The sequence below is a fragment of the Magallana gigas genome, chromosome 8, assembly GCF_963853765.1.
Source record: "Magallana gigas chromosome 8, xbMagGiga1.1, whole genome shotgun sequence".
Lineage (NCBI taxonomy): Eukaryota > Metazoa > Mollusca > Bivalvia > Ostreida > Ostreidae > Magallana > Magallana gigas.
Window position 1 is genome coordinate 11,741,290 of NC_088860.1, and position 10,314 is coordinate 11,751,603.

Below are 10,314 nucleotides of genomic sequence, written 5' to 3' on the forward strand. Positions count from 1 at the left end.
TCATTATGTGTTTATAAATAGGTATTACAGACTTTAAAAATCGCGCAAGCAAGTGTATATGCATGTAAAAATCATTAGGTTTGTTTATTAAATCGTGCATCGAAAGCCCTATCTCCCTTTTATATTTTCATAAAACTCTTACTCTGGTATCTGTTGGACTGTAAGTGACCCTGGGTCAATGTTTCCTTTGACGTTTCAATTCAATTTCAGTGTGGTTTGTATAAGGTCTGTTTCCTTGTATATATATTTGTTAGTCATTCTTGTTAACATTCATGAGGATTTTTTCGCTTAGTTGCCTACAATTCCCACATTCTACTTTACAACAAATTGCAAGTGATTGAATAAAAGGAGGGAGGCGGTAATCAATTAGGATACAAATTGACGAATTAGCCTGCCCAATGCTTTTCTGCAGAAAGTTTTTACTCCTAAAGAAAAAGTCAATTTGTCATCCCTGATTCCATTTCATGTTGGATACCCCGTTAATTCACTTCGAAACAAAGTCTAGCTACAGCCAAAGAAAGCGTATTTGTAGCGACATTGTTGGTGGACCTCTGCCTGAAACCACCAGGAAAATGTCCGCGATCTCTATCGCATTAACCGTAATCACTGTTTTCCCCGCTTCAGTATAAACTGTCTATTTCATACTAATAGAGAAAATTAAATTGATATAAATGCAACATTTCTCTCGGATATTCAGCCCTTCAAGAAGATTTCTAAAGAATCATTAAGAGAGGGGAATTTCCGATGCTACCGACAAAAGGCTACGAGAATAGGGACGGGGAGTAATTGGAAGTTTCTATAGCTTTCATATTGAACTCTGTCAGACGCGATTGTAAAGGAATGAAATCATTTCGGGAAGTGTTTCTATGATGTTAATTTCAGCCTTTAAGGCATTGAAATCCCCCTTAAAAGACTTTTTCTTTCTTGTGAATAGTTAAGTGATGTGTATTGTTGCCCGTTGCAGGAATCCGGGCCTTCTTTGCTGTTGTTGAGGTATCGTGGAACGATCTGAAGAATGGCTGATAGAAAGGCCGACTCTGTCTTGTCTTTGACAATTAAACTTCATAGTCCCCGTTATGTGCCTTCATTATCTATTTTCTCCGCATAAAATGACAAGAAACACGTTCCAAAGGTTTTCATTAAAAAACAAGTATTTTCAGCATTCACCACAATTTCGTGAGGTGAACAAAAAATTCATTCCAACTTGTTTTTTTATGCAAGAAAGTGTTGATTTGATGTTGAATTCGAAACAATGAAATTCAATAAACAACCCAGAAGTGGGCAATAAAGCTGTTTTTGATTGAAAAGATATATAATGTATAGCCAAGAGCATTATGTGATGTTGAGAAGTTTAGTTATTGTGTGTTAGCACGTGCAAATGCTAATTAATATACAAAAAGGTACAATTTGAAATTGTAACGAATTTGACTTGCTAGGTTTCTTTAATCTTTCTGCGGAGAGAGAATGGCTTTCAAGGCTGCATTATTTCATCTTTTGCAGTAAAATGTCATCCAATAAAGTTGGCATGCAATCCAAAATCCTTTTCTGTTTGACCAATATTTCTGGAATTCTTCCGCATTTGGGCTGTGTTGGACCGACAATTGTTGGATTCAACAGACCGTGAACTTACCAAGAAAAGTTAGTCACGTGTAAATGCATACTTAGAAACCATTACTTTTTTATGTGAATATTAAATTTCTAATTTAATTTTTACATAGCAAGCTTTAACTGGTAAAAGATATAGGTTTGACTTGTCAACAATACCCAGGATGCAGATATCAGTTATATTATGCATTTTGTGTACAGGAAAACCCATTTTTTTCATTAGAAATGGATTTAAATATGTTTAACATTTATCATGTTGTGAATTAGGTGAATGCCATCAAAGCAAAACATATCCCTTATCAAATCTACGTGATCAGAAATGTATGTAAAGTTATCTCTTTTGCATCTTAAATGCAGGTGGAATTTTTTTATTTGTAGATACAATATTGTGTGTCATTGAAATAATTTGCTCTTTTTAGGGAAATCTAAACTAATTTGCCTAGACGTGTATCTCTGATTTTCATAATTGTACAGATCAGCACTTTATTCAATATACCTTTCTATTTGTAGAGAAATTGTTATTCCTTTTATGTGACAATTTCTGGTACAAAACTGGGTTACTTCAATATATTCAATATTATCTTTAACATCTTGAATACGTATAAAATAAATTTCTAAACTTTCAATTTAAATGATATACATATAATTGTAAGTTTCATGTTGGTTATAAAAATTCGATACGAAATGAGTTCTTTGTCAAGTTAAATTTGTTCGTTCACACCAAGAATTTAACAACTTTACCCCCACCCTATTCCTCATCTACCCATTCGACTCATTAAGCCCTTAAACAGCTATATGAAATTATAAGGGTTTAAATAAACTGTGCCACAAGAAAGAAAATGGTTGGTTACAAATTTTGAAAGCAATTTCACGATTTTTGTTCTCGGCCGATCATAAATTCCGTTTAAAAATCAAGAAGATGCATTTTGTTTTCTTTTCATTTATTTATTTATTTTTTCTGCGAAATCATAAAATATCAAATAAAATCCGAAAATATCACGGGAACCGAATTTATTGGCTGTTTTAATATTCTTACTAAATCTTACAATAATTGCAAGGGAAAATTGCAAATGAAATGCGCAATAGTGTGAAAGAGTTTTAAAATATCTTTCTAAGGGAAATATACTTAAAATTTTACAATCCAAGATTCATATTCTAAACAATTTACATGTAGTTGTAATGACAATTAATCAAAACACCGTTGGTAATTTCCTTACAAGCCATCTTTAGAGTTGTATAATGTTCGGTGAATTATGCGTAGGAACATCAATAATTAACAATGTTCATTTTCCAATCATAAAGCAAAGAATCGTATTGTATCAATTTGTTTATTACCAAGAACCCTACGATTCATAGGTTTAGCTTATATACATAATTAAGTTGTGCGAACACATGTTGACGTTTTTTGTTTAAAATTCACAATCTTAAACTAGTCTGCTGGATAGCAGTGTATATATATTGCAATGTCAATGATGAATTGATAAATTGAAGATGATGTTCATGAGAAGATGGACGATATTTACTTAAAAACTGTACATGTTCATTGGGTATTGTTTTTTCCCCCGAATATTCTTGTAATTCAAAATTATCACAGAAGCGCTTATACATTTTGCATTTGAAGGAGCTTTCAAAATACCTACATGTATGACCTTCTGTATAAACATTCGGTTAACATCTGTTTCACTTAAAGTAATAACACATGTTCATTGAAATTTTTCTTTAGAGTTCTCTACATGTATGTACCTAAAAACTGAATTGTTAATCAGCTGTTTTATGTTACTTTGGAAAAAGAAAAGCCGTCTATGTTCAACTTTGTTTAGTTATTCAGTTCAAGCAATACCAAATTTTTGTGTAATTTTGGTTAATATCTTTATTATACCACCTTGTTGAGATATTAATTACCATATCAATATTAAACTTCAAATGCATATTCTCATTCTTGTATGTACACTTTGGATGGAAATAATAGTTTATATGTTGGACGGTTGTATGTTGTTCTCCATGGCGAGAATTTATGCTCTGCAGAGTCTCTATGAAACCAACTGGCTTTGCGTGCCAGCCTCAAATACATGTATTGTTTATATTTTGTACATGTGTGTAATGCTGAGAAACGTTATGGATCAATGTTAAAATGAATAATAGTAAAATGAAAACAATATTTAAAAAGTAAAATATGGTAGACATAACCTACAATATAGATATGCATTTTAAGAAAGAAGAATAAGCAAAGCTGGTGTTGATTCCTCACCCTAACGCACACGGGAATTGGAACATTAAAGTTAACTTTATTAAAAAGCTTTGCTTTGCATGAACTTACATGAATTTATTGTGTGCTTTTTTCACATGGGCTTTTATATATTTTTTTTGGGGGGGGGGGGGGGTATTATGAAAAATACTATTTCACGTGATGTGTGTCATGCTACATAATTTGACATGTTTCATTTCTATGAGCTATTGAGATGACTTTAAATACCAAATTGGGTAGTCTGCAAACAAATCAATTCGTAATTCATAAAAATAGATCGCCATTTGCTTATTTTCTAAAACATTTCTTGTACATTACATTGTATTTTTTTACATGTCTCAATTTAAACATATGAAATCTTAATCAATAAAGATTTGTTAGATTAAAAGGAAAAACAGCAACAAAGATTGAACATTGGTAGTTCTCTAAAGTCATCTATAATCTCTTTGTAATTGTACGCGTTTATTCTACATCTCCCAGGCCTATCCAATAGCTAGTGTAATACAGCTAGCACTTGTAACTTATTCTGGAAATAATTTTAAAACCAAGTAAAACTGAATAGAATAGAATTATCAACACGTTTGATTTGATTTGAACATATATTTTATTATGAAAATATATATTTACATAAATGGATTAGGCAGCAGGCAATGCCTATGTAAGCTTTCTCCATAAGTTGCAAGTTATTACATATAAAGAATTGTATGATGAAGCATAAAGATATATGCATAAAAATATATATTCAGATGGACCAAAAAAAAAAGGATTGGCAAAAACCGGTTTGCGGAAGAGAAAGAGAAAAAAAATCAAAAACTTAAATAGTACCTAAAAATAAAACCGGCTCGAGTGGATCGTGAAAACACGGAGAAAAATTGAAACATGAGAGTGAATACAAAACAGAAGAAAATGTGCCAAAATTGAGAAACATACAACAAATAAGTTGATGCGTTGTGAAAAACACAGAAAATAAAAAATATGCATACATGTATGAGTCATCTCGAAAACCAGAGACGACTTTAAAGTGTCTGTGATTTCAGACTTCTCACCGGATTTTAAGCTGAGAGTAGAAAAGAAATCAAACAAAATAACACAAAAAACCTATATACAAACAAGAAGACGAAACCTCTTCATAATAGAAAAATGGTAATAATAAAGAAGTAATAATAACAGTCTAGCAGCTAGTAAGCACATGGTAAATATATACTAACATTACAGTATGAAAAAGTAAACCAAACATTAAGCGTCTGTATGACTAAGAGTACCAGCTGATGATCAGCTGTAGAACAGCTGATGGATTCAGTTACTAGCATTTATACCATAACAGGGGTTGATGTGTCAAGTTTCTCATTAGCACTTGTGTCAAAGTGTGTGGAATCATGAGGGGGAATTCTGTTTATGATTTCTGTTATGTCACTATCACTTATGCCTTATCAACACGTTTAAAGTTTTTTAAAATCAAAATCGTTAAAATTGACATTTAGTCAAAGGTTCGGAGAGCATAAAGTCATTATTAACATGTACTTTATAAGCGATGTTATTGAAGCATGTGTTTTACGAATATATAAAACTGTAAAATAAAGTTGAATTCGTTCAACCTATGCTTATAATTATATAGGCAACGAACTAATCGTTTAAAAATGAAAGATTGTTTCGTGGTTACTAAATATGTCTTTTGCACTTAAGCGTTAATTAAAAGCGTTTCTGTTTTCTTTGTATTAAAAAATGTCAAATGATTAGTTTGCGCTTTTTTGCCTGTAACATGTTATTATAGTTAAGTCGTCGATGGAACTATAAACACCTTAAAAAAATAGGAATCAAAACATTTCTTTAACGTTATAAAGCAGGGAAAAAAACCCAAATTAATGCTTCCTCTTAATATACAGTTTTTTAATTACTGACCGGTCAGTGGTAGTTGTTTTTTTTTTTTTAGAAAGAAATAGAAAAACATGACAGTTTCACTGAAAGATCCTCATTAGGATTGGTATCCGGATAATTTGTCACGTCTTCGTCTATCTATTAACTGCCCCAGGTCCCTTCCGGTGTTGGTTTCAGTCATTTTGTAAGATGGCCAAACGATTTTTCAGCGAGCAATGCGAAGATGTCCAAAGAAAAAAATGAATAAAAAGACTCATTTCCGAGGATCAGATGGCAGAGCAATAAGTAAAGGATTAATGAATACAAAAACGTCCCTTATTTCGAGCAGATAAAAGGATTACAATGGCAGAACGCATTCAGGGGAAGACTGTCAAAGACTGGCTATTTGTATTAGCGCGAACAAACCGTATATGGACTCTCTTCATGTTCTCCAAGAATTGGCGACAAAAAAGAATGGCTTTTATTCATAATCGCCTTTGGAAATCCATCATTGTTTGCACTGATCGCCCTCAGTCTTCCGGATGAGGCGAACATCTTGTTTAAATGAAAACTGATAGATTTTTATAATGGAATGAAACTATACAATGCCTGCTTCTAATGCGATTTGGTATTATAGCATGGGACAGAGAGTTTCCATAAACAGTTATGAAGGTGTAGTGAGGCAATGGCGCAAGCTTTGTTTCTATACTCATACTTTGAAAGTTTAGGTTTTTTTCTTATTAATCCCTTCTTCCATCTTCATTCGTTTAATGTACAAGATAACACCTTGATACTTATTTCAGTCAGCCGACTGGAAAATACTTTGTCTGTCTTTGTCTGTTTCACCCTTTTTAATATCCGAGTGGAAATCTCGCTCCAGCACTTCTACTGTAGTTCAAAGTGGCGTCATGATATAAAACCCTTGCATTCTTTTTTCGAAAACAATACTGTCCATTTACTTGGGATGTTTTCCGTAATCAGGGGTATTAACAAGGAGATAAAGGGAGAAAGCCTGCAAAAGTACCGCTGAGTGTACTCACATTATAGCATATTACAAAACGCAAAGTCTTATTTCTCACAAAAACTGAAGACATTATGACTACATTTTGGCGAATTGACGAGGGAACCGTAGGATTACTTTAAACCGTTTTTCTAGCGAACTTAACGACTCATCCTGTCATTCCAATTCATTATCTGCTCTAATGGAAAGAATATTGCACTTCTTTCATTTATATTTTTTTATTTCTATTCCGTCTTTTATAATTTGCAATGTAATACTGTGAATACTTACCTATCTCTCCTCATCAATTTATATTTGTTGCATTTTAAAGAACTACATTTATTTTTGCAAAGGCAGGTAGATTTTTTGAAGCTACAGGTGATCTTATTGTTAACGCATGCTAAATACTTTGTGCATGATTATAATTATGTATCGTAAACCTGAAAATCGGGAAGTCAAAAGTGCAGGCACTGTAATGATAATTCCATAAAACTTTCGCATTTATTGACGGCTAAGATAGTAATTCTAAGTGAATGAGATATTAATTGTAAAATTAAATTTCAATTACGATCACTTGATTTGATACAATGTAAAGTGCAATTAAGATATTTTACGTATAGGTATTTCTCATTTTTGGACAGTCAGGTTTAGACATGTTTGATATGGCCAAAAAAGCACTTTTCGTTTGGCATATTCATTTAAAGGAATACTTTTCACGAATTCATTGTAAAATGAAATAATATGAAGTATGCGTATTTAATTATATCATTAGGCCTATATGTCCATCTTCATGTCTTAATGTAATTTCTGTAGATGCAGAGAAAAATTATTTGTTGAAATGATTTTAAACAATGAAACTTTTGATTTTCTGTAAGAGCGAACTAAAACTTATCATCTGATTGATGACCAAAATTTTTCAGAAAAAGATATTTTGGAATTTCATTTTTAAAGTGCAAAGCGAAATAAGTGCACATTCCTAACCGTGTTTCGTATAGCGATTGTACTTTCTCATAGCGTCAAATTAATTGTTCCAGTTTATGAAATGACTTATTTCAATGCACTGCATCTCAATGAATGCATGTATCATAGTACTTGATAAATTAAAATAGAGTTAAACCGAAAACAGTAACATATGAGGGAGAGACAAGTTGGGGGGGGGGGTGTTCTAGGGTTTTTTTCGTATGTAAATTACTTGCCAATTTTCCCTTTCCTTTAGCCGTTTTTCTTCTTTCTCCTTTTAATATGAAACGGGGGCAGTTGGCTAATTCTAAATGGCTACTCTTAGCAAGTTCGCTGAATTGGTTTTCTATTGGTTTAACATTGTTTTGCTCCTAAGCCTCTATGCACATTATGATTTGTGGTTTCCGGAGGAGAAATTGCTGTAATGGAATTAACATCCAATCGCAAGAAGTAGAAACCTCAACTGCGAGCCTATTTCACACTCAATTAAAGGTTAATCCGACGAAGTCACAGAGGGCGAGACTGGGCGAACCTCAGCAGCTTTAGGGTATTATCGAGACATCGCCATCAAAATCAAATCGGAATACATTCAGTTCAAGAAGTTGAGTCTCTTTGACAATCATACATCTCCTATTTTATACCCTAGGTTTAAATTGTATGATCACAACACCGGCATGATGATATGTCATAAAAAAAAATATGGCGTGTGTCCATCTTATCTTTGCGATTTGACTTATGACAGAAACAAATGACCATGTTTTGTTTTATACAGTAGAACAGAGTTATAGCGAACAGGCTTATAATGAATTGACGCTTATAGCAAAGTGATTTCCATTCCCCGAGACTTTAAAACATGTTGTAAACTTGACGGATATAACGAAGTACGCTTATAACGAAATAAAATCGCCCGTCCCTGGCACTTCGTTATAAGCGTGTTTTACTGTATATCTACTATTTCTTTAATCTCTGTAGGTGGAGGGATGATTTGAACATATTTTATTGTATATTTATCAGATACATTTACAAATGGTTAGGACACAAGTTCTGACAACTTACAAGGTATTTACCATTAAAACAGAATTTTTTTTACAAAACTTACAACTGTTATAACATGATATAAAATTGTTATTACAAAAAAAGCAAAATAAGTGATATCTAGGAGAATAAGAAACATGCACACAAACTATATGAAATTGGTTGGTCACAAGAAAGGTAGTTCTTTTAAAATTGCAAAGTATATTTTAAAAGACCTGTTGAATTGAGAAAAAATGTTTGTTTTTAAGAGTTAGAGCAGAGCCTCCATCTCTCCCAAGTTAGCCCTCATCAAATACTGTGATCGTCAGTTTCGTTGTTGATTAGTGATGAATTTATTTTGGGTCCTCACTTCCTATTTTCCATATCATATGATATATATTTATTTTAGCAATTTATCTTGAATGCATTTGAAATTGCAAAAGGATTAAGTGATCAATATATTAATCTGTCTTTTAAAATGAATGTAACATCCTTTACATGAATTGGTAATGGTTTATATTTCACATGTATTGCAACAAAAGCATGAAGGTTTTTCGTTTACAGTATCTCACAATGTGTCCTTCACTCTGTATGACTAATTCTAGTACAATGGTCAGGTACATATACTCATTTAGATGGCATTATATTCGGTATCTGTTTCTTTGCCCGACAGAATAATATTGACGACACGGAGTATTTACCAAACGATCCCGAGGTCTGTAATTATCTGAAGGAATTCATTTCGGAATTCACTGAGGAGTTTTTGTGTCACCTCGCTTGCAACGTTACATAAAGGGAACAACAATCGGAAAGATTTTCTTATCATTCCAACATTAATGACTATTTACCCCCTCTTTAGTGAAAAGGACAGTTAGTGTCATTGTCAATCCAGAAGTAAATGACTATTTGCCGCGCTTTCTCTGGAAGAATTTGCCACAGTGGTAACAGGCTAATCACCAGTGGACCGGTCTGAATTCATATAATCATCCCAAAAGTGATCTTATCAATCTAATGTAATGTCGCCTTCCGCGATATGTAAACATTAGTCTAAAATAACAAGTGCGAAAACAAGGCGGGTTAGGGAAGCTCTTTGTCGTAGGCCACAAAGGGACACAATGGTCTCCCGTCAGCGCCGGAATAGAATGTAGGAAATCAATTTAGAAGCCAGCACTTCTTTAACACCTAGGTATTGTTGCGGCAACAAAGGAGAGGAAGGTATGATTGATTCTCTTTTGTCTGGAATTGTTATGAGTGACAACGACTCCATGGGCCGTGCCTACTTGTCCCGTCTTTTGCCTTTGTTAGCGTGACCCGATCTTTTCTCCATCACAGGGCTCGGGTACAGGTGTGTGTAAATAAATAACAATGGACACTGTCCCATCAATGTGGAACCACCGACGGGCATAGTGTGTATCGCAGATCAAAACGGCCGCAACTTGGAGATAGGATGTTGGTCGATGGAAATGAAAACTTTGGTTCTTTCAGCTCGTGTGTTATGTGTGTTTGTTAAGTCAGATTTTCACTTGCCTTTAAGGCTTGGATAATATTGAAAGTTCGTGTATAATACAACCTTTACTACCCGTACAATGATCCAAAGATTTTAAAGATACTTACTGTTAAATGGTTCATTTTGTAT